This window comes from Columba livia, chromosome 3, assembly GCF_036013475.1.
Source record: "Columba livia isolate bColLiv1 breed racing homer chromosome 3, bColLiv1.pat.W.v2, whole genome shotgun sequence".
NCBI classification, from domain to species: Eukaryota; Metazoa; Chordata; class Aves; order Columbiformes; family Columbidae; genus Columba; species Columba livia.
This window is the reverse complement of record NC_088604.1, coordinates 92,218,798-92,244,249: the sequence shown is the minus strand read 5'-3', so window position 1 is coordinate 92,244,249 and position 25,452 is coordinate 92,218,798. Positions and strand designations below refer to the sequence as shown.

At 38.2% G+C, this 25,452-nt stretch overlaps 1 protein-coding gene and 1 long non-coding RNA gene across 3 annotated transcripts in view; both read left to right on the top strand.

Annotated features, from left to right (window-relative positions):
- PRKCE (protein kinase C epsilon) overlaps positions 1–25,452 on the top strand; it is a 295,161-nt gene that overhangs the window by 136,166 nt on the left and 133,543 nt on the right. The gene's annotated exons all lie outside the window — the stretch shown is intronic.
- LOC135579105 (uncharacterized) overlaps positions 1–25,452 on the top strand; it is a 60,579-nt gene extending 35,127 nt beyond the window's left edge. Inside the window, exon 2 of the long non-coding RNA XR_010471562.1 lies at positions 1–25,452. This exon is cut by the window's left edge and continues 25,474 nt beyond it. This is a non-coding gene — a long non-coding RNA (uncharacterized LOC135579105).

The window sequence follows — 25,452 nt, the reverse complement described above, 5'->3', positions numbered from 1 at the left end:
CGCTGTCCAGCAAGCTGCGTGGTCACTGCTGGGCAAATACTTTCCATGCTGCATCTCTGCCTGTTCTTACTTGTTATACAGAAGGGGGAGACAGGACAACTGTGAAGTTGCTACTGCTTTGCTCAGATTTGTACTGGTTTTGGCTTTCACTTCTTTTTGTCTTGTTCCTTGGACAGACAAGGTTCCTCCTGCAGATGGGAATACCAATTCTCAGAAGAGAAATTTTAGACCCTTTTTGGCCTATGAAGTTTTCCTTTGCACTTTGGGGGTTTCTTGGCTCTGTTGTAGGTGAGGTTTTGTTCTGTGTAGGTTTTTGTTGTTGTGGAGGGTTTTTATGTGATTTTTTTCCCCCCCTAGACTTCTTTTAAAAGTAATTTTTAGGTATTCCCTAGACAGACTGTGTCCCAGGTGACATAATAATTAGGCTTAGTTTCTGAGCTGTTTTGTTTAGTGATACACATGTGAACATGGGCATTAAAGTAACCTTCAAAATCTGGGCATTTTTATCTGTTCTCAAAAAATCTCTTCTGCTACCAAGTATCCTACTAAGATCACCATAATGGTCTGTTATTTTCTGTCTTTCTATTCTTCTTTTTAAACTTGTAAGGCAAAAATTTATAGTTTTAATTTTTTCTTAATCTCAACAATTTTTTAACCTGAATGGGAAAAATATGGGAGCCCTCTGGTGGCTGCTCCAACATCTGCAGATGTCCCTGCAAATGACAGCATAAAACATGAGGTTGGTTACCAATCTGCCACCAAAGTGGGAAAAACCCAAGATGCATGCTTATTCTCAAATGCAGTCAGTTTAAATACTATTAGTCACACTTCTGATAATATTTTAGCTTCTTCAGTTGCTACCAGTTTTCTATAATAATTGCAATTTAAATAAAAATTCTGAAACCCTTCTATCTATATGTATTGTTTACAACATTATTTGCATGTATCACTGGTTTGTATGTGCCTATGGCAAGGTCTTGGGGAAGAGATGCCCATTCGTGTGAATTATGAACCCCCTCCACCTGAGGTCATCCCAGCTTATTAGGGAGACACAACCACAGCCCAAACCCTGACCTTTGCTGGTGAAGCGCACTACATAATGCAGTCCTCTGTAGTTTTATTTGTTATTTTGCTTTCCTGTAAGGCCCTGGCCCGTGCCCTGAGGGCTATTCTGTTTGAGGATTTCAGAAAAATCAAGGCAAAGAACACTTGCATGTCATGTAAAAATAAAGGGATTCAGCTTGCTTATTGTTTCAGATGGTTGGAGAGGCTAACAATTTTGAGAAATGAGCGAGTTATTTAAGATACAGACAGGACTGTTATGCTCTCTTTCTCCCTTGGGTACTCTTGGATTCAAAGTGTACATACATGGTTTCACTAGCTGGAGGAAAAGGAATCAAATGCCTCTGGAACCAGTTATATAAAAGCAAAAAAGCTCTTACTGTCTTTAAACGTAAGGAGTGGTTTTGGGGAAAAAAAATTACCTTATTTTTTTTTTACCAAGGTTCAAAAGAAATTAAATTATTTCCTATTTATCCCTTATCAGTGGGTTTGGTTTTTTGGTTTTTTGTTTGTTTGTTTGTTTTCGTGGGTTTACTTTTTTTTTTTTTTTTTTTTTAAAGATTGCAGACCAAATCTACGTCTAAACCATTTTTTGGAAAAAAAAAAGTTATCTTTATTTTTTAGCTATGACAGCAATGTTGTATGGCCTGTCTGAAATCACACTGGACAGGTCTCCTGGATCAGAAGGTTGAAGCCTCTTCTGTTCAAGTCCTGGCGCCATCTCTTATCTACATTGTTCAATCTGATCAATCCCTATAAATCACTTAAGAGTTGCCAACTGGATGAAAGGAAAGGGAGGAGAAAGAAAAACCGTATGAAATACTCTAGTGTACATATTGGAAAACAGTAACTCTTTCACATTGAGTCTTTATGAGGGTTGTATTGCTCCACACAGCCAAAGCCTCAGGGTGCCTTGCCTTCTGCTCTTTTTTAATGTGTAAAAAAAGCACTTTTTCTGAAATAAGAGCATCTGTGGTGGGAGCTGCTGTAGAACAGCCGTTCCAACTTGCTTCTCCATGTAGACAAGCACTTACATTGTACTTGCCATCCTTTTTGGACCACTACAAAGCTCTCTTTCTTATAAACTTGGCAACTAAACATTTGGAAAAATTTAACTAATTTTGCCAGTTCAAAATATTTCTGGTGACTGTGCCACTCATAACAGTATCATAAGCAGATGAGACTTTGTTTTTTTCAGTGCTGTAGTAAGGTAGAACACCTCTCCAAATTTAGGAATTTGATTGTATACCAATACAATAGAAATAACCTTTTCCATTCCTCCTTAGTGTTCGATGCTGCTGTCCCAGCTCCAACTAAGTGTAACAATAGAGTATTTAGACAAAAAAGATATTTGCAATTGAATAATATGACTATTCTTCAAATTGAAAATGCAATGAGCAGACAAATCCAATCGTACTACTTATGACTTATGCATGGTGGCTGGTAGTGTTATTACATTAGTCTAATAGAGCTGACTGCTGAAAAATGTCATGAATTTCTGGGAATGTAAAATGTGGACTTCCTATGAATGATTTAAATTGGCATAGTGACAATACATCATTCCACACAAAAAATCCCAAATGTTTCTTCATGTCATTTAAATGATACTTGATTGTGCTGCTGGAAATTATTTTTCCTCTCCTCTGCCTCTCCTGAGTGTGCTGTGGTGGTGAATAATGTGTTCCAAAAGACCAAAAAGGAAGGAGCACAGGTAATAAGATTATTAGAAAGCCTCATGGTGAAACTAGAAGCATGAAGGGAAGTTCAGTTTTGTGGTTAGCAGTAATAGAAGCTAGAGCAAAATTCCAGAAACTGAAGGGGAAAAAAAGTGGTGGAAAATCACTGTAGTTGGGGTTGTTTTTGTTTTGTCTTTTGATTTACACAGAAGTAATAAAGGAGTCATTTTTCCTCAGGATGGTCAGGAATTTGATGTTCTTGAGTGAAAAATAGCATTATGCGAGAAGATTGCAGAAATATAGTCTTTATTTGTATAATAATCAAGTTTTCAGCTGTCAAATATGCAGAACACTTGAATGAGTAGATAGAGCACAGTTCATATTGAGACCTTTCAAGTAGTCGCAAAGAAAACATTCCAAACATGAAAAGAGCTTCAGAAGTGTTAAAATTATTTCCTGAGTTTGCAAGAGAGCCTGAAACAATAGCTATGAAGTGTGAATTGCTTCCTTCATTTTGGTTAAATGTAAATGAATTAACTTGCTTGTATGTGCCTACTTTGCTAAATCCTAGTTCCGATAACTAGGATTTAGGAAAGATGATTTATGGACCATATCTATTTAGTCACGTCTGCAAATCCACAGGACTTTCATTTTCACCTTTAAATTTCCACCTGACCCCGAATTCCTAAAACTTCATCATCCGGTTTTACAGGTAAGCGAACGTTTGTTTCATGGGGGTTGTTTGGCTTTCCTCTACCTTTAGGAAGTCCTTACGTATTTCAAGCACGATGAAGGCTGTTACTAATCTTTCTACAGAAGATGGAGTGGCCAGGGAAGGATCTTCCTCTGCTTTTTCCTTAGTCCTTTGCTGTGTATCTGTGCAGGGAAAAGAGCAAATTGGGCTGCAAATTGGGTATGTGACAACCAGAGTGGGTCTGTTGGCAGGGTCTGGCACACCAGGCTGTCACCCACACAAGGTGGTTACCTGGTACTCCAAGACCAACTCCACTGCAGTGCAATATGAGCAAATATGAAGTGGTGTTAAGAAAGGAATGCAGCAACAATGCTAGAAGTATGAAAAATATTGTTAAACAAGTAAGTTCATGCTATGTTTTATTTCTGTTGTCATTTTTGTTACTCGAAGTGGTTGTTGCACATGCAGAATAGTCCTGGAAAAGGGTAGTAAAGTCTGTGATGGACTTCTGCGCATGAGGAGATGATTATACTGGTTATCATAGTAAAATAGTGATTGAACAGCATAGCAGGGACATATGTAATGGTCGTTAAGGAACATATTTCTGTAAACATTTCCTGACAAATGTTTGAGAAAGCTCCAGTAAAACCAGAAGCAACCACTTTTAAAACTTGATCACAGGAAATCGTAGTCAACAGGGCTGATACTCAGCAGAATATTTGGTCACAGGGAAAATTTTGTCACATCCATAAATAGCATACAAATCTGAAGACTTTAATGTATAAAAGGTATTGGAAGTTTATTCCAAGTTAATTACACTGTGTCCATAATCTGCTGGAGCAGTTTTTACCCAGACTGCTTTGCAGACTGAGTGAGCAGGTGTGTTACGGAAGTGGTTTCACCTGCAATTCCTTGTATTTTCTGTAAAACATTATCCAAAGTCAAATGAAATGGTAGAAAGGCTCCCATTGCATCAAATTAGGCTCTTGACACACAGTTTGGTTCCCAGAAGATGATTTTCAGATGTGCTGAAGTGCCAAGCACTCTGCCATTTTTGAAAGTCCAAGCCTGAGGGCCTGGAGGAGAAGTAATGTAAAATACATATGAGATTTGCCCTCTTACTGTGTTCACTAGTATGTAATGCAACAAGAAAACAAAAAGTAGATGCAAAAAGGATCAGGGAGCTTTCTTCTTCCATGCCTGTAGCAATGATTGTTTTCCTGATAGTCGGAAGTCCTCTAGGCACTGGATTTCATCTCTTGAAGGTATCACTAAAGATATAATGGTTCTGGAGGACTGGCAGCTTCTGTTGTTGAGTTGCAAATGCATTTTGAGGAGACAGTCCAGGGAAGAGTGAATTATTTATCTTAGTAAACAATGCTACTTGCATTAAATTACATATTCAGCTTTTATATTCACAGCTAACAGATCTTTTCAGATCTGTTTTATGACAGGGAACTTTTGTAGAAAACTTCTTCCATGCCCTGTTATTCGATTACGTATCATTTTTAAATGGCTACTGGGAGGAATAAAAATTGATTTGAGATTCACTTGAACCCCACAGTCAAAATTTTTATTGAAGATTAATTAGGTTCTTTTTTGTTGTTTGTTACAGTTCTCAAAATCAGTCTATCTAGTCTATCTGGTTTTTAAATGGTTGCTCTGGAGCAAAAAATTAAAATATCTGATTTTTAACTTCCTGGGGTTTTCGTGCTAGATTATTCAAAGTTATAGGAAACTATTCTCTATGCATACCTACTTGCATACGTATATTTTAGGTTAAATTCTCCAAAAGCATATTTTTTGCTTTTCTTGTAACCTCCCTAAGCCAGCATTAATTTGTGCACTGCTGTTAAGGACCCATAAGGGGGAAGACTTGGCTTCAGAATCACTGGAGGGTATGAATTTATTTCTTTCAGCTCTCTCAGATATAGAGTAATAAATCTCTTCTGAGAATCAACAGCTGTACTGGACCAGAAAAGCTGTTTCTTTCTTTACATTCTAGAAATGGAAGAAAACAGATTTACAAAAAAAAAAAAGTATATTAAAATTAAGTCGTGCTGTTTCAGACAGCGATGTTTTGCTACCCTAATTTTTCTTTTCCTACTGGTATAATTTATGGAGTTACAACTTCATCAACATTCTCACTGGATTTGTATTAATTTTAACTATTGATATTTGGATTGCTGTTAAAAGTCTTATAAGTAATTCATTGCTTGTTAATGCTCTCCTGCATAGGGCTTTAAATTCTTGCCATAAAATTTATTATCTAGCAGTACCTTTTCTGTTGGCATTTAATATTTTCTAGCTTATTCATGTATAACTTTCAAGATGAATGCAGTATTAATATTACCTTTTCTACAGTTTCCTCGCTAGCCTTAATCATCTTTAGTGCAGCAGCACAGGAAACTATTCCAGAAAGGTGATTCTTAGTGAATGGCATTAATATTGATAGCACATAATTAAGTAAAAAAATGTGTAAAGACTGTAGCAGCACTGGGTGTTTATACTGCACTTACAAAAAGGCAGGTTAATTTTAAGTATTAATACTTTCTGTATTCAATAAAACTTTAAAAATCAGGCATCCGTCTTTCCCATCAGCAATTTCTGAGTCTTACCAAAGAGAGGTAGAGAAAGTCAGTTGCACTCATAGTACAACATGCAGCTTATTAACAAAGTTTATTTCTCTTTTCAGATGCTTGAGGCAAGTCGAATTGTGGAATCTCTTCTGAGATTAAAGTTATTAGGAACAGAAAGTCAAGTTATTAACCTCTAGAGATTTAGATTTAGTTGCACAGTGTAAGAGTGCCAATTGTAATTTTGTTTGGTGGGGGACACTTTACAACTTCATGTGATTTGGCCTTATTGTGTGTGTGCATGTGTGTACTAGTTTAGGTACTGCTTTTTCTCTAAGATTCCAAAGGACTGAAGTGAACTTAATTGAGTAGCAACACTATTCCTTTTTACATTTGAAAGCTCCATTAAAAAAAAAATCAAAACTTCAGCGTAATTATCTGTAATTATTTTAAGATCTTGAAAAATTATCAAGCTATTTGCAACTTTTAGTTCGGTGAACAAGTGACCTCTTTTTGGAAATCTTGCAGCAGGAATGGTTAATGGTGCTGATAGTTCCAGATCTTGACTTTACTCTAGTTGCCAGCATTTCATCAGAGAATATACCTGCTCTTTATATCTGTTATAGTGATCCATAGATTAGAAGGTATTTGAAATTGTTATGAAGTTGGCACTACTGGACTTGCAACTTCAAACAGCGAGGGTTGTGAGGTGGGAGGAGAGGCAATATATTGGAATTTTTTTGTGGTTGTTGTGGTTGGTTTTGGTTTGTTTGTTGTTTTTACAACAATCCATTGTTTTTTCTTTCTGTCTGAAGAGACCTTTGGGCTTCATATCTACTCAGTTGAAGGGGGTTATCTATTTTACAAGGAATAGAAACTATTTTTGCAGTGAAAGTTTACATCATTGAGGAATCAATAAGGCAATCACTAGACTGAAGGAATAATTTGTTGTAAAATTAAAAGATGGTATCAAAAGTTGTATCACAGAAATGCTTTTTATCTGTATGTTGTCCTTACAGACATTTAATCTCTTCATGTTTAGAAGTTTTCTTCACCATTAGCTACTGTGGTCGTTTAAAGGAAATATAAAAGCTGGTGATGGATTAGGAACTGATTATTTAATCATTTTTTTCTACTACAGTGTTATCCGCTATGTCTAATGATTGCCGGATGCATGCTCTTGACCTAGACCAAACATCAAGTTCTTAATGCTGTTTCATTTTGGAGTATTGATGAATTGTTAATTTAAGTTCATATTTTACTTTGTAGAAATTTGCTTGTGTCTTCAACCTCTTAGCTGACTGTAGTGAAGCCATGCTGCTGGGCCTCATAAATGGGATGGGAGTTCTCTGTGTCTCTCCCGTCCTAGCCAGCCAAATTGACAGGAGTATCCCAGTGGCAATGACCTGCTCTGCTCTTGTGTAGAGAGCTGTTTTGACCACAGGCACTTTTAGTTTTCTGATGTCCTGCTGATGAGTATTTCTCCTTCTGTGTCTGTTTTGTCAGCCAGAGGTTACCCTACTGTGTTTGTTTTCAGAAGGCTGAAATCTGCATTTGGGTTACCAAAGTTAGTAGCTAACCCTGCTCCATATTTTGTACTTAAATGAAAGACTGTTTTTTTGGAAAGTGTTCATAATCCACACTCATATCCAGATATGGGTGACTGACAATATTTCCTAGTAATATCAAAATTGATTCAGATTCCAGTGCACGAAGTCCACTGTCCTTTACATGCACTGACTACGTGTCCTGGGCTCATCATGGAGTGAGTTATCCCTGGGGGATGGCTTTCAGACTAGAAGAAAACCACTTTTTTATGCTCTGTACTTAAGTATCTACATGTAACCTGTTCTACTGAAACCTTTTTGGTATGGCTAAACTGGTAAAAGGCGTTTTAGTGCGAGGGTGTGCTGTATGCTTCTACTTTATATTGTGATTGCTGTTCCTCTAAGGACTGGGGAAAAAAATATACTTTAGTGATCATCACAACAGACTTGGAGCAGGGATTGTTCCTACACATTTGTTCTTGCAAATTATCAGATCCTTCACTGAAGGAACTGTATTTCAATTTATATGCTCACAATTATGGTTTCTAGACCAGGCCTCCATTTTTATGAACGTTTGAATTAGTGCAAATACTTGATGAATGAGTCCTTTTGAAGTTCAGGAGCAACACACAATAGGATGATGGAAACTTTACGGCAGAATTTAGTGCTTGCAAGAAAACCATAAAATGACAGATTTTTAAGAAGTAAAGTATGTATTTGAAATCCAGCTTATGTTCCTAAACTGATGGATTGTTATGCTTTGAAGAACCATTTTTCACCAGAGTGTAGATGAAGACTATTGCTACAGTTCTATCTCCCACAAAGAAAGATGTCTGGCATACGTTGTAATAAGGCGTTCCTTTTGTGCAGCTCTACATCATCTGGTTTGAAGTGGGAATAATGTTGTGACAGGACCATGAACAGTCTGCCCGTTTTGCCTTCTTGTTCATTCAAATCGGAGAAGAAAACAGGTACTGAAAGGCAGTAATGGTTTGTCTCTGTGTAGTCATGAGGAGGATTCACCTGCAGTGATAGGTAACCTGACCAGCGAAAGAAACTCTGCTTGGCAGAGTAAAGGGCTTGCGCAATACAAACCAAAACGTGGCTACTGCAGCTAATTTTAGACTTTCTGGCCTTGACAATGACCTTTATTTCAGTTATATTTATTTATATATTTATTTATGCTTTTGTTAGGTCCTCAGGCCATGTGAGTTATGGCAGAATGCCTGGATTTCAGCCCTTGAATTTGGCTAGTTATTTGTCCCCCGCAGACAAATATTCTGAGTGCTGGTCTCTCCCCAGGATATCCATTTACTCCTCTACTGCATTCTGACTATTTATTATAGCTATGTAAAAGAGCATTATGAATGACAGATAAAAATCTTTTGGCGAGTTTTTGTCCACAAAAATCTTACTCTCTAGCTTAAGCTAAATGTGTTTGGGTTTGGGTTTTTTGTTGCTGTTGGTTTTTGTGGTTTTGTTTTTGTTTGTTTTTTTTTTTTTCTAGGTAACCAGCTTGTGTCCTTCAGATGTTACAAATGTTGTGTCCAGGTGTCTGAAACAAGCAGTCCCTTGGGCTAAGATGGAGTCAAGTGTTGAATTTTTCCTTTTTTGCCATCCTGACATAGTAGAGGCCTGCAGATGGGCATGTAATGCAGGATGTTGCTTGCTGTGTGAAAAGATATATGTGCTTTGTACCAGAAGTTTTGAAGAATGGTGCTTTTTAATTGAGATTTTAGCACCTCCATAATTCTTTTCTCCATTTCTCTGAGTCAGAGGAATGCTGTACAGCTGCTTGCCATTGGAAGTTGAAGGATCGGGGAGAAGAGAGAGAGAAAGAAGTAGCATGACCTGAGGCTATTACTGTCTTATGAGTTTGCAGGCATATGTTATTAAATCCCATACAAATTTTTGGGTGTGCTTTTATCTGTCGTCATTGGACAGATACAAAGCCACGCTCTAGTGAAGAAAGAAGGCTCTTTCCCTAACTTCTAGTTTGGAACAGATACATTTACACCTGGCTGTATTGTGTACCTGGCAATTGTGTTATGGGTCACTGCAAGATTAAAATTATTTGAATGAGAGCAGCAACAGAGCCTAGCACTGGAGTTCAGTAGCTGCTGTGTTAATACCAAGTTCCTTGGTCAGGAGGTCAGTCATGGGCTCATTTCACTTCTTTTGTTTTACAAAATCAAAGTGGTGTCCAAAATAAATTAATTATATATAGTCTTCAGCTATGGCCAATTATGAAAGTTTAAAGACTTCAGTTGTGTGTATTATCTGGAACAGAAAGGGAGAACTGTAGGACCCCTTAAGAATTAGGAATAAATTTTCCAAGTGACAAGCTATTGTTTGACAATCTACCCCATGGAGTGGTTATTCTTTTATTCTGAAGCATCTGCTATTTTGGCAACTCTTGGATGAAACAGAGTTGAATGTGTCCATCCATATAGCAGTTTCTGTGCCGCTGTGTCAGTAATTTTTCTTAGTGGGTATAGGCTAAGGCAGTTTTTCCTTGATTCCCTTCATGAGGTATTAACCTCCTGTACCACTATTATTAGGTACCCGCATTGCCAGCTTTGCATATTTGGTTTCTCCTTCACTGTATGAGTCTCTAAGAGACACATTAGCAGGGTGTAACTTAATTTTCTCAGAATCTTATTGGGATCTAATTTCATGTACTGCTATTTGTTGTTATGGAAACAGTATAATGAGTTCAGTTGTGTAAGGGTGGAAATATCACATACAGTTTCTGTTCAGAGTAAAAATGTCAAAATGGCATTTCTATAAATGGTGTTCCAGAATAAACTGCTTCAGTGAGGCTCATGAAGTTTTCCTTCCAGCTAATTCTTCATCATTCTACAGTTTTTAAATTAAGTGGCAGAAGAAGCATTTTAAAAATAAAACTCATAGAAGATTTGTTATAAAAATAGCAGGAATCTAATTTAAAGTGTGAGGAATAATTAGACAAGCCAAGATATCACGGCAAAAAGTGTTCTCTTTAATCCTTTTATTATATTAAAGAGTATGAATCCAGTGTATCTTTTTTTTTTGCAAGATGATTTTAACTGTCAACTATTTTAACTAAGGGAATGATGCTTTTACAGTGTCACATAATTATTTGTCTCATAAAAACAAAATTACGTCCCAGTAAATTTGACATAACAGATGCTGTCATGCTTGAGGTCTTGGTTCCATTCTGGGAATCTATACAGAAATTTCACAAACACGTTATAGGTGTCACTTATGTGGATTAGATAGATGCAGTACTTGCATTATTTCTGATTTTGTTATAGTAACTTAAACATAGAATAAATCTCGTTTCTTTCTTTCTGGAAAGTTGACAGATAAACTTCCTGGAAGTGCTGTGTCCATGTCATCTAATACTCAAGCAGGTTTACTTTTGACTTTTACTCCTTTACCCATATAGAGATGAACAAATGTTTGAATGTTTTGAGATCACTTCTCACTTGGTGTAGCACTAAATTTACAGCAGTTGTTACTCAAGCTTATTCCATGAATTCGGGAGTATTTCTGAGAAGCATGGACTTCATTGCATCAGAATGATGAAAAGAGAAAACCAGAAAGCCAAAAAGGTAATATTTACACTGAAGAGATTATAAAGCAGAGAAATACTATCTCTTCTTGAGCAGGAAAAATCTACTTCTTTATTAACATCCTTAAGTAACACTTGCAAAGGTGTTAGATGAGAGAATTTCTTTGCTGCTTAATTAGGGGATGTGAGATAGAGAACTTTACGTTCCTAGGGTTGGGGTTAAACAGTAGCTGTGCTTGGAGCTTAACTTTCATAGAAGAGCTGGTAAAGCTTTTCTGTATTCCTCAGGATATTTGCTTCATCATCCTCTGCCATTTCCAATCTGTCCATGCGGCAAAGCTTCCTATCGTTGCAGTTATCTGAAACATTCAATGTTTTATTAACATCAGTTCAAAAATTAGTGCAATATTTCCAGCAATAACATTAGTTAAAGCCAGGCAAAACTATTTCCCATCATAGTTTTCTATCAACCTTTACTTAATGCTTGTACTTCAAGAGAGGCATTAGTAAGCGTGCTGAACTACCGAAGCAATTGAAACATATGGTTAGTAATGAGCTGACCCAGCACATCAGCGGTGGCAGCTCTGTGTGTTCTGGAGAACATTTGCAGCTGGGTCTGTCTGTACAGCATTGAGGAGCACACGGGTGTCTCTGGTGGGGCCATTGCTGCCAACAAGGTTCCTGTGAAGCCAGGGTGATGATGACACCAGTGTGTGTGCTCAGTGGTTGTTTTCTTGTAGTTTGGATTATAGTCTGTGCAGGCTTTATGACTGGTGATACAATAAGCAGAAGGACTGGGTTAAAATATGTTTAGTCACTGAGAGAAACATTTTTAAATTCTTTATTCCTTTTAGGAGTATTCTAAAAATTAAAATGTAGTTTATGTGGCACTTAAGTAGGTTAGGTAAATCACTTGGGGTTGGGGGGGAAGCTGTGTCCATCTTTTTTATCAGTTTAATAAACGCTGTTTTCTCCACAATGCTGCCTTAAACATCCTCTAGTTATGATCTGCTTATTAATATACAAATAGAGAAAGCAATTTATCACATAGTCATAAACTAGGTTTTGCAAAAGACTATTCAAGCTTAATGAAATCAGGCCCTGGCGGTCTGGCCAAATCCCAGAATCTAAGACAAAAATACCATGATGGAAAAAGGCTCATTCAGTTTTCACGTCTACCTGAAAATGTTGAAGGAATACCACTATAGACTATAAAATGCTTTCCTAGCATCTGACATCCTGGTGCTGATAAAAAGCTGACCGTTATCTTGGAGGAGATGGAGATAGCTGAGGGCCAGATGGACTGAGTATCTACCCCAGCAGGGACAGGATCATTATATGCTTCTGGCTGGAATGGAGAGAAGGGGAAAACTTATCTAAAACTATGGGAAAATGATGGACAGATAGTTGTGATCATTTGCTACTGTTGCTAGTAGTAAAATTTCTCTTTCTGTGATTTTCAAAGGTGAGGAATATGGTCAACTTGTTTTAATTATGCATCTTTTCTCAGTGTGTGGTCTTAAGCTGTTTTTTTTCATAGATTGGGTCAAATAGACCAGATGGTCAGAATACAAATAACTAGAATCAAGCCCAAATTTGTGTCGAGATACCCATATCCAAGATTTGCCTGCTCTTAAAAAACACTTTTAAACTGGTAGCACTGTTATTAACTTCTGCTTGTTTGTTCAGTTTACCTCCCCTCTTTCTCTTAAGAGATATATATTTATTTGTATCAAGAACTGATTGGGATTGTTCAGACCACAGTGGTTTAAATACCTTGCTTTAAAATCACTCTAAGGTGCTGTTTGGGGCATACTAGCTGCTGAACACTTCCAGATTATCTAGAGCTATCATCATCCAGTCTAGTCTGCATTTCAAATTCTTCTTGTGCTTGTACAAACAACAGTCTGATTCTTCCTTTTTATTAATATGAACTTTTACTGGCTAAAATGCTGCTGAAAAAGAAGAAAAAGGTGCAATTAAAACCTTTAAAACCTTTGTGGGTGATCTTATTTTGTATGTTTTCCTTTAATTTGCATTAATTGCATCATAATTATAAAATTTAGAGGAATTAATGTGCTAGGTGTGCAGTCCATGTAAACAGGGAGAAAACTTTCTACCATGAAAAATAATCAGCATAAAGAATATCTTGTTATTTTGTGAGCATCTTGATGGTTATTACAAGTGATAATTTTTGCATTGCATATGCTAAATATAATCATTGTGCAATGACTATGCAGTTATTGGTTTAGACTTATGTAGTTTTGTGTAGAATTTTTTTTTTACATTTGCAGAACCTTGCTAATGCTTCCTTCATTTTGTTCTAGCAGACTTGGGATGGGAGAGGAAAGACAAAGAGTAAAAAAATATGATGCATTTCTGATCTGCGGGTGCTGTGCATATGAGCATATATACATATATATAGATATAGATATATATACATACATACACACACACACACCCCCGCACCACCCTTATTGTCTGTGACATTTCCAAATGTTAGCCCTAGATCTGTACCCAATTTTATTGTATTTGCGCACTGAATAGATTGGTTAAGTAAATATTTAACCATGAAAATTCTTCTACATTTTTCTTCCAGAAGAGGCAAAACTTCTGTTTTCCACAAGGACTGAGTAGTTTACCAGGCCTCTTTGTTTAACATAATGGTGACATTTTCATGTTGCTGCTTTTGCCAAAAGTGGATGTCTTCTGTTTTGTTTTATGAAAGGTATTTTGTAGTACCTTTTAAATGCATTTAGAATACCTTTTAAATACCTTAAAAAGCTGGAGAAAATAAGATTGCTGTTTATGTCACATTGGGTATCCAAGAAAATATTTACCTAAAGTTATTTTTAAGTATTGACACGTGTATGTTTCAAATAGAGGACCAGCCCAGAGTCTCTCTGGCAACACTGTGTTCCCGAAAGCACAACATGTGGAGACTGGTCGTAGAGATTGTAAACCCTCAAGAAGAGATGGTAATGTATAAATGAACTGGTCTTGTCAGAAATAATAAGTAATCTCTCATCACAGTATATGGAATATTGTGTCCAGTTCTGGGCCCCTCAGTTCCAGAAGGACAGGGAACTGCTGGAGAGAGTCCAGCGTAGGGCAACAAAGATGTTGAAGGGAGTGGAGCATCTCCCTTATGAGGAAAGGCTGAGGGAGCTGGGGCTCTAGCTTGGAGAAGAGGAGACTGAGGGGTGACCTCATTAATGTTTATAAATATGTAAAGGGTGAGTGTCACGAGGATGGAGCCAGGCTCTTCTCGGTGACAACCAATGATAGGACAAGGGGAAATGGGTATAAACTGGAACACAAGAGGTTCCACTTAAATTTGAGAAGAAACTTCTTCTCAGTGAGGGTGACAGACACTGGGACAGGCTGCCCAGGGGGGTTGTGGAGTCTCCTTCTCTGGAGACATTCAAAACCCACCTGGACACATTCCTGTGTAACCTCATCTGGGTGTTCCTGCTCCGGCGGGGGGGTTGGACTAGATGGTCTTTCGAGGTTCCTTCCACTCCCTAACATTCTGTGATTCTGTGATCACAGTCTATGGCATCTTTGACCAAACTGTAGATATTGCTGATTTTCTCAAATGTACTTGACAGATTTGCCTGGACCTCTGAGTTGGAAGGATGGGGAAGGAAAGGATGGGTGCCCATGCCATACAGGCCAACCCAGAGCAGAGCAGAGTGTTGGCTTGCCCAATCTGCCTGAGCGGGCTCTTCACTGTGGGTACCACGCTTTATTTGGGGGGGACCTTGGAGCAGTAGCTTCAGCAGCTAACTCCACCAACATCCTTTGCCATGGGGCACTGCAGCCAGGTTTCTCGGTGTCCTGTCCCTACTGGCTCCTGTACTATCTGCCGGAGAAGTCACAAGCAAAGGACTTGGCAATTCCCTTTGCCACCCAAGGCAGTGGGATGGAGTGGAGGATCTCCCCTGCCCCTCCTTTGCATTTGTAGTGAACCATGGATCTCCCTTTCTCAGTGGCAAGGTTGCGTACCACTGAGCAGCAGGAAAAAGCCTAAGAGTCATCTGTTACAGGGATGAGCTGTTGAAGAGTGGGATGTGAGGAAATGTGGCTCCTTCGGGGAAGTTCCCATCATGTTTTTGTGTTGGTGCCTCATATTCTGTTTGAAAAACAGCCCTTCATGAAAGATTGCAGCTGAGCAAGTGAACAGTTACTTACAAATTAATAATTAAAACTAGACTGGGGATGATTTGACATCATTTAAAAATTAGTGGCCTTCCATAGAACATTTCACTTTTTTTTTTCTTGGACCTCTGACAGCCTTGGCAGTATAAATGAGTTTAGTAGATCAAGTTTATGTGAACTAGTTTTGGGTGCTTTTAGTAGAATTATTAATGATACTATAATGCTGTAGATGCTACTGATTAAACCCAATATATTGGTAAACTCTGAACTTGCAATCTTGAAAGTAGAGTATTGAATGCTTATCACAACAAAAAATATACTTCTGGCAGTTAAGCAAATAGTACCCTTTTTAAAAAAAAAATGGTTTGCTCACAGTCATACAAACTAATTTGGTGAAAGAAATACACATCTATTTTTCTTGAGATTAAGTGTCTGGTTTTAGGAGAAATGTGCTGTGGTTTATGTGGGAGACTGTTCAGAGAGAGCAGCCCACACATGAAGAACTTGTCTTTTTGTACACATAATACAATTTAAGGGACTTTTTTTTAAACAAAGCTTAATTTCTGTATAAAACTCCACACTGGTAGCATCACATGAACATGTGTCTCAGTGCAGACATTTTCACAGCTATATTCTTTAGAAGCATTTGTCCAGAGCTTTAGTGATTGTTTCTGCAGCAACAAGGATTTACTTGGTAGTATAATTACATGCAGGATCTGGCGAGAGATCTAATGGCTAATTAAAACTTTTTACTTGTTTTAAAGTGATCTTGCTTTGATCACAGATTTCAGTATTTGAATCGTTTCAAGGAGTGATGAATTAATTATTGTCCCATCCCAGTGCTACCCATAGGAAAGACATTCTGCGCAGACTCGTGTCAGCACTCACCTCCTCTGCCGTCAGCAGCATGAACTCTCTGCAAGAACTTGCCTTCCAGTTAGGTCCTCTCTGATTTGGATTTTAAGGAGAAAATAAATGCAAAGTGGTTTTTTTGCTTGTTTGTTGAGTTTGTTTTGTTTTCAGTATTAGCCTAATCTGTGGTCACTGTCCTTGCTATTTATTTAGTTTAAAGCAAAGTAAGTAGCCAGTGACAGCATAGCTTTAAAATAGATGAAGAGCAGTCATCGTAGGCAAGTATATGTTTATATATAACATCCTGCAGAGTAGCAAATATTCTTCTTTATGGAAGATCAAGAGCAAGGAAACTACACATCACTTAGTTACAAGCCCTGTGGCCTAGTCTGAAGTCTACTTAAAGACTAGTACCTGAGAGTCTGATTCTTCTACTGTCTGGCCTTGTTTCCAGCTGAGGTTAGCCTAGGTTATCCACTAGCAAAAAGAGCCTAATACTTACAATTTTCATAGAGTGTAAATGCTACACAAGAGCAAAATATTATTACTAGTCATTTAATTGGAAGACAATGATAGTGACAAATACAGATACTTATACGTTAAGAAAATTCTTGTCCTCCTTGTCCAGTTAGGTTGGTAGCCATTCTTCCTTTTTATTTTTCTTCTTTAATTCTTCCCCCACATTGTAGAAGGCATCTCAAAACAATTCCTTGCATACCTGAAGGAAGAACTGGTCTTCATTTTGTTTGCATAGAAGATAGCAGTTTGCTCATCTGCTTATTTTGTGGTACTGTTGTGGGAGGGGTGGGTGGCAGCAGTAGGTTGTGCATGTCACTGTGGGAGCACTGTGGTTTGTGGTGACTCTCTCTCTGGGACACTTTGATTTAGCTTTAGAGGGCATCCTGGAACCCAAAGACCATTGAAAACAAAAGGATTTAAGTGTGTAAAAGCCTTGGTGAATCTTGGGTCTTCCTCAAATTGTGTGCCTGGTGCATGGGTGTGCAGGGCACTGTGAGGTCCTCCTGGAGGTGCTGCAAGTGTGTCCCACGGCAGAGTCTGGACCTGCCTCAAGTAAGCACAATATCCTTGCCAGGTGTGAGCAGGGAAAGTTGGTTTGATAGCTCTCTGGGAGTCCTCATGAAACCTGAGCCAACAAGCTCCCTTAAAATAGAAATAAGTAAGGATTACTAATACTGATTATTAAGAGTTTTTGACAGCAATACCTCCGTGTGTGAGCATAAAGTGGCTCTTAAGCATAGGGAATAGTACAGACTGAGAAATGCTGGAAAAGGAGGTTGAATTTCTGTGGGCATGAGCTATGGGAAAAGGAGGACGAGGAGTACTTGTAATGGGTAGTTGCTTCTAGGAATAAATAATTCATCTCACCATAAGAGTCCCAGCTCTCCTTATATCTTTGAAGGGGTTCTGGATGAGCTTTCAAGGAACTCTTAAGAACCAAGATGGTCTAGTTGTGGTAGTACAGAGCTCTGTGCACGTTAATCAGTCTCTCAGAGACATAAAATGTAGAAGGTCCAATAAAACCTCACAGGGTCAATACCTCTTTTTTGAAATTAATTCCAATTTCTGTCCTTTACTGGTAAAAATGAGAGGGACAGTGTGCAAACATTTAGCCTGTGTGTTGCTTTGCAGAACTATTCCATTAGATCAGCAGGCTGTGGATGAATAATTAAAATGTATAATATAGGCTGTTCTGTATGTGTGTTTGCTGAATGGGGTTGATCTCTGTTCTTTGTCACTATACAAAGCAAGTTAATAAACTGTATTTAGTGTATTGATAGTGATTTGAAAGCTATTTCAAGGTATTATATGGCCACTTACAAATAACAGAGTGCTTCATCCAACTCATAGACCAGACAAGCAGCAGCTGCAATTGGTGTAACTGCTGCTGGAACCTAGGCAAATTCAAAATTGTGTATTTTCCAGTATCTCTGTTCTCAGTCTGGACAAAACCAAAAAAAATAATTCCCTGCCAGAGCAGTCAGGCACAAGAAGGTTTGGGACCACCCATTCTGGTTAGTCTCTCTGTGGTTTTGTCACTTTTCATCCATTACTGACTTCCTCGGGCCAAAGAGACAGGTGTCATAATGCACAACTTCTAAGCATTTTGATTATTCAGGAGATGCTCTCGCCCCCTCTCAAAGTACCTACGAAAATAATAGTTACTTCCTTAAAATAGATGGGGGGAGGGAGGAGGGAAGTGTAGTTCTGTTGAAGGCCCTGTGGCACTGTTTTCACTAGCCTATTCTGAGAACTCTGCTGGTGTGAGCAGTAATTCTGATACAAGGACAGATGCTTTTTGCATTAGCAGGGTGGTTTAAATTGAAGCTATGTTAGAACAGTTGTAAACTTCAGTTTGAATGCAATCACAAAAATATCAAGCAGAAAAGGACAATCTGAGATTGAGTGGGAGTGGAACTGCCAAAATCAAACAGGTGAACATAGACCAAGGAAATGGAAAACACTGAGAAATTCGGATAGTGCTTCTTTAAGGATTTAATTCAGAAATTAATATATTCCTTTTGATGTGTGATTCTTTTTTTCTTTTCCTTACTGCATAGCAAGCAATTTAATGTTATCTTGCTACCCTTGTATCAAAAGGATTTTGTGATAGCACGTGTCCTATCTGCTTTGATCCAAAACCTGAATTCGGGAGTGCTGAGAAAGCAAAGGCAGAATTCCTGCTCTGAGAGTACAGTGGGCCGTAGCTTCTCCACGAACTAGTTCAGACATAGCATATTAAAAAAATAACCATTTGTAACAGAGTGTGATGGTGTTCACAGCTTACTCTTCCTAGCTAGATGCTCCCTTGTATTCAGAAAGAAGGCTCCCTCTGGAGCCTCCTGTCATACTTAGTATTTATGCCTTGGCATAGGGTGTCTCGTGTGGCAGAAAGGGCGGAAATTGCCAAATGAAATGTCTCTTCATTCCAGAACAAAGATTGCTGTCCTTCAGTAGCAGTCTGCAATGGCCAAGTGTGGCAAGTAGACAGTGATCATGGTAGCTGAGATGTTCTGTCTGCAGGATATTGTAATAAACTTTGCCATTATTGGTTTCCCCAAACAATTTGCAGTCTAACAGCGCTAGGGGACTGCACTAAACAGAGCAGTTCAGTTCTGCATCGCAAATGTTTCCTGGAATAAATAGGAAATATAGCATTTTTGAACAAGGGAAAGGGAGAATATTCAAGTCAAGCAGCCTCATTTTATTCACGTCGCCTTGCCAAGTGTTTTCTGTCATCTGGCTTTCTACCTTCAGAGGTGCCCTAGCACTAGGAGCCACATAGCCTAGGGATTTAAATAGCATTTAGGTCCTCAGAATCTGGGCCACATTTGGGATGCTGTTCCATGCACCAGAATTGGTGTGAAAAAAACTATATGAAGTTGGGAGTGAATGAAGCAGCGGGGGAAGAGCCAAGACTGTTCAGTGGATCAAAAGGAGAGGAATCCATCCCATTTGTAGAAGAAGCTAGCAGAGCAGAGGGGTTCTATCTGAGCTTTCATAGTGCTGGCACTCTCTCCTCTGCTTTTGGCTGGTGTCTTGGGATAGATGTGTGGAATGTGATGCAGCAGGGGGGTGGGAAATTCAAAAGCGGATGGAAGATGGAAACCAGAAGGAGCTGGCCCAAATGAGCAAGCTGTGCTAGTTCTCTAGTGTGTTTCTCACACTTCAATAAGGAGGCTTCAGCTCCTGAATGGCAATTACGAGTGCAGTCTATAGGTAGAAATTGTTCCTCAAACTGTAGATATTTTCTTCCTCTCTGTCACTTTAAGCAAGCATTGATAGTTCACATTGAATGGCAAATCCAGCTTTCCTTTTGTCTTGAGTTGTTTGAAGCCACTGAAATAATAAAGGATTTCTGGGAACGGCTGCTTTGCATCATTTTTTTCCAAATTGTTGCCAAGATCTGGATCTATCTCTAAGAATCAGAATGCCATAAGGAAATAAATCAGAGCAAAATTATTTTCTATGATTGTCATTTCTTTGTCTGTTAAAATTAATTGATTGTAAGTTTACAAGATAGATTGTCTCTTTATTTCATCAATGAGTTTCTGAAATTACCTGCTGCAGGAAGGCTATAGTTGTGGCTTTCAGTACTGCTGAAATAACACTTTTAGAAGGATCATCAAAAGCAGATTGAAGCAATTCTCCCATACTGCTATTAAACAGCAGGTTAACAGCCTGGGCACCGATGCCAGGAAGGGGCTGTTTCATAAGGCTGTTATATGAAGTTTCTAGTTTGAGACAGCTTTCATTTTATTTGTATAAGTAAATTTAAAATCTGTACTCTGATGCTAGTCCAACCAGATCTCACCAGATATAAATAATGTGGTCACGCATAGCAAGGGTCCTGGTTTTGTTTAGGATTTAGGTTGCAGTGCTTCAGCTATTGCTGGGTGCCTGGAGGGCAGCATCAGGTTTCCTTGGCTTCAGAGCCAAGTTCTGACAGATAGGGCTTCATAAGGCTTAGCTATGGGTTTGGCTCAGATATTGTCAGAAGCATAGGTGAAAATGCATTTAGCCATCGTGAGGGTGACAACGCCAGGGTTTTCCTGCTTTATGAAGGGTGAATGAAGGAAAAAATGACAGAGCTGATCTGAAAAAGCAGCACTCCTGCTCTCTCTGCAGGGTAGGAAAAGCAAAGCTGGGAACTGCTGCTTTTCAGCAAGGGCCACCCCAACCATTAGCTCAAACATCACAACCTTTTAGTCTTCAATAGGAATCTTGCTTTTCCAGGGCTCTGATGGAGAAAAGGGAACAGCGGGGCATCAGAGTTACAGATGTTAAATCAGCTGGCGATAGTCTGATATGAAAGAGGCTTTGCAAATGTAAGAGCATTTCATTGTGCAAAACTGATGTACCTGTAATTGCATCTCTAATTAACAGACTGCTATTTGTGGCCTAGTAAGCCCAACATCAATGTGCCTTTTTGTAAGGACAAATTGACAGTGTCTTTAGGAGAGTCTTGAGAATGTACAGCCTTATGTTTCCCCTTTGAAGGGGTGACTTTAAAAACTAACACACGGTCTGATGTTTAATTGTTCTGGGAAATTAAAATATTTAAACAAGCACTGTAATCTGGTGTAAGTTTGTGCTCTCCTTGGACATTCTCATGCTGATTTTCAGCACGTTGATGCCCTGACGGAACCCATCACAGCAGCACCAGAGCTAGAGGTGATGCTCTAGGAGAGCTGGCAAGGGAAGAGGGTCACTTCTTCCACTAGCAGCCTGGATTTATAGCAGTTTAAAATTACTTTGTAACACGAACCTCAATGATTTTTTTTTCCTCATAATTTGAATAGGAATTGGCTCTCTGTGACCAGTATTAATGTTGCTTGGGTTGTGGCTGTTCAGCAACCAGCTTTCTAGGCATGTGATTTCATGGAATTTGGATCTAAGATATCTTTACTTCTCCCATAACTTTTTCAGCTAGAGAATACACCTGAATATCGAAACGCTTCTCTGAGTACCTTTCTCAAACTCAAGCTTTATGTGTCCTTCTGTTTATATACCTTATGCTTTTATATTAATTTCAAGGTTTCGGAGGGATGTATAAGCATTGGCAAAATACCTCGCAAGTTACCGATGATGTACTATTGTTATTCTAGTACTGTGGCTAGAGAAATCTGAGACATTGTGAATTATTCAGAGGCATGTCATAAGGCTGCAGGCGAGAAACAGAGCGCGCCTACACAGAGGGAGGAGTGCTGGCAGCTCTGCCCCACGCCGAGCTGAGTCCTGCTTCCAATGGGCTCCCAGCCAGCTGACCTTGTCAGGTCTTTTCCAAGCTAAATTATGAATGCACGTGCATGGTTGGGATGCAAAGCCACCTCAGTCCTGGATGCAATGTAGATGTGTAAGCAAACAGCAATGTGAGAGTTAATAAAGCTAAAGAGAAGCGGAAGTATTATGTTTCTTTGTGTAATCTAGCAAGGGAAGAAATTTTCCGTAAGGGTAGGTATAATTCAAACTTTTGTTGCAAATGCAACAAAAAAGCAATTTAAAAACCAAACAAAACAAAACAAACCCAACAAGAACAACAACAAAACACAAAAAAAAACCCAAACCAAAGACCCACAAACAGTCAAACCTTCTGTAAATGCAAGCTTTTATCCTCCTTCTAACTGATACCAATCAAACAGAAGTTAATCACATACAGTGGGAAGCTGGTAATGAATGCATTCTACTATGGCTATGTCTGCAGAAAAGAGACAGAAAACTATTTAATATAAATGTTTTATTTTAGTCGTGCTTAATTTGTGTTTCAGATGTTGCATGTTTCTTTCTTTTTTCAAATTTTATTACTCTGGAAAGAAAATCACAAGAAGAAAAACATTAACATTGTCTTTAAATGCATGTCTCAGAGTCTAGATTGTACTATTTGCCAATATGAACATTTTGTTACTCACATGCTAATGATTCAAGTACCTTCTCCAAAAGTATTTACTACAGATTCCCATTGTAGTTTCTTGCTCCGGAATATTGTGTAGTAGTTGTGATTTGGGGAAAGGGAAATTATTTTCAGTGATTTTTTTCTGTGTTTTTATCCTTACTTTTTTCACTAATCTTGCTGAAATCAGTACCTGGTATGAATATTCCAATAACTAAATCAGGTATTATTTTAAAACTCATTTAATGTTATTTTGCACAAGTATTTTCTGGGTTTAGTACACTTGTACTTAATGTACTACAAATAATGAGATGTACCATGATAGACACATAGAAATATACGGAGGTGAGAAAGCATTCAAATACTTTTAGACAGCAACAACACTGCTTGTATTTCAGATTCCCGGAAGGTTTTCCAAACCCCGTTGGGTCTGCATTAGCGCACCATCCAGCACTGTGGGCTTGGACTTGGAAGGCAAAGCCTTGCTGCTGAAGAGCCAGTGTCCAAACTCCATGTATTTTGAAGGTTTTGAAGGCTAGCTTGTCTGGCTTGATTTTGCTGAAGAAAAGTGCAGTTTGTGCTGTCTGAGAGCACTTGGTGATGTGAAACAAAGACTGGTAGATAGGGATGATCGCAAGACTTGCTTCAAAAAGGCATACTAATTCTGAGGCAAAATGCCAATGTAAATGCACTTTTTATTCACTGTAAGCAGAGAGCCTCATTCTATCTTTTTTTTTCCTCTGTACACCAACACTAAAGCAAACTGAAAAAGCTTTTCAATGGTTATCATTTTGCTACAGACTTGACTAATATCTATGAATATGACAAGAAATCATCGCCATCATTCATTGTGGAGTCTACATCTGTCATCACTTATTCTTCTATTTTGCTGCAATCTATCTGAGGGCATTTTCAATTTTGTCAGTAAATACTGAGGAGCAGAAAAGAGAAATCGCTGTTGAGAGGTAAAAGCATTATGTGTAATTAGTTGCAGTTATAAATAGTAGTAGCTACATTTAGTGAGCTACATGAAAAGGTTGCAAGATCCCTTTAGTTGGCTCCTCGGTTTTGGTCACAAAACAGAATAATTTGTTTTAATTCATAAAATATATCTGCATTTTAGAAATTTTGCAGGAGGTATTCTCTGGAGCTTTGCCTCAGTACGTTTTCTGCCTGTTTTCACTTGAGCTCGGTGAGCTGGCAAAGCTTTCAGGCTCGTTCAAGAACCATCCTTTTGGGTTAGCAGGTTAATAGTTTTTCAGTGTTTGTGGTAGGGTTGTGCACAAGTCGGGGACAGGGAACAGTTTCTTCTGCGGTACCATCTATGTGGCAAAATATAATGTGTTCAGTTCTAGGAGTGTCTTGCGATAGGATGAAACAAAGGAGAGCAAAGTAAAATAGACTGGTGGTAGGAGCCCCTGTTTATTAATCTAACTAGTGATCTGTTTTGAAAGTCAGAAAGAAACTCTTAGAAATTATGGATGGGTATATAAAATTTTCAGTAAATGCTATTACTTGTACTGCGTTTTCAAATGGGAGTTCTTCCAGATTTTTAAGCTGAAAGTGGCATTATAATGATAGGTTTGTTGTTGTTTTTTTGCATTTTTTTTCTTCTGAAACTTTCTTAACAATTAGATATACAATAATCTGATCTTATCTTAAATTGAATTTTCCAATTGTACAAACCTTCAATCTATAAATTAACAATTGAGTTCAAAGTAGCTAGAATGCTCTGGGAGAATATGTACCTTTATCAGGCCTGAGGGTTGAGTTACACTGAACCCATGCGTTTTCCATCAGCATTACTAGTGGCAAATCATTTACCGTGCAGTACAAACGCATCAGTTTGCATGTTTTCCTGACAGCAATACAGTTTCTGAGCAAGACATAGATTCTTCTGCCACCAAGTGGTTATCTTGTTTAGAATCAACAACCATTTTAAGAAAGATGCTCTAATGTTTGGGTTTTTTTAAAAAAACTGACTGTAAATTATCACAATTGTTTTATTTTTGATGCTCAGACTATGTTAACTTATGTTGTTCTGTTTGTAAAGATTAAACTTCAAAATACACCTTTACAAGAAAACATTTCAATAATTATTTTTTTTTTCATCTGCTATGATTTATTTTAAATTAGGTATTCCTGCTTTTGCCCTTTTTCCTGTTGAAAAAAAAAAAGTAATAAAGATCTTTCTTTGGTATTTTTGAACAGAATTGGTCCCTACATTTTGAAATGAAAAGTGAAATTAGAGTTTCCAGCACCACTGTTGAACCATACTGATTAAACCTTTTATCTCTTTTCCCCGTTTGCTACGATCTATTGAAAAGTTAGGCTTTGTTTGAAAAATAAGTAAATGCCCACTCCCTGTTTAACAATTTCCATTTCAGTGGGAGAAGGGGCTTGCAAAAATGTTTGCAGATGGGTTCCTTAAGAAATTTGCTGTAAATTAATTTTTTATCTATGCATAGGATTCAAAATTGGGCTTTTGATATGAAAACCAAGTAACAAAGGATAGACTTGGCATGCTTTGTAAAAGGGTCTCTGACATGTCAGACCTATTGCTTTTCTTTCCTTCTTTCTGTGCTATTTTCATACAGCTCCTTCAGATTTCTTGTCAAAATAACCAGCTGCCATAAACCCCATGATTATTACGTAAGCCGTGCTGCTACTGAAATACTCATTAACAAGGGAAGGTACATGTCATTTCACACCATGCGTTGTCTAAAGTTATAATTTTTGTTCTGAATTAGCTTTTTGCTTTTACTCCTCTGTAATAAAAGATATTTTTAGTAGAAGGGATGGAACTAAGTTTGAGTGTTGAAGTATGGGGTATATGTGTGCAGGCAGATTTGAAAGGTGTAATTAAATTGCTTGGCTTTTTTTTTTATTAACTCTACTGAGCGTTAGCTCTAAGGCTCA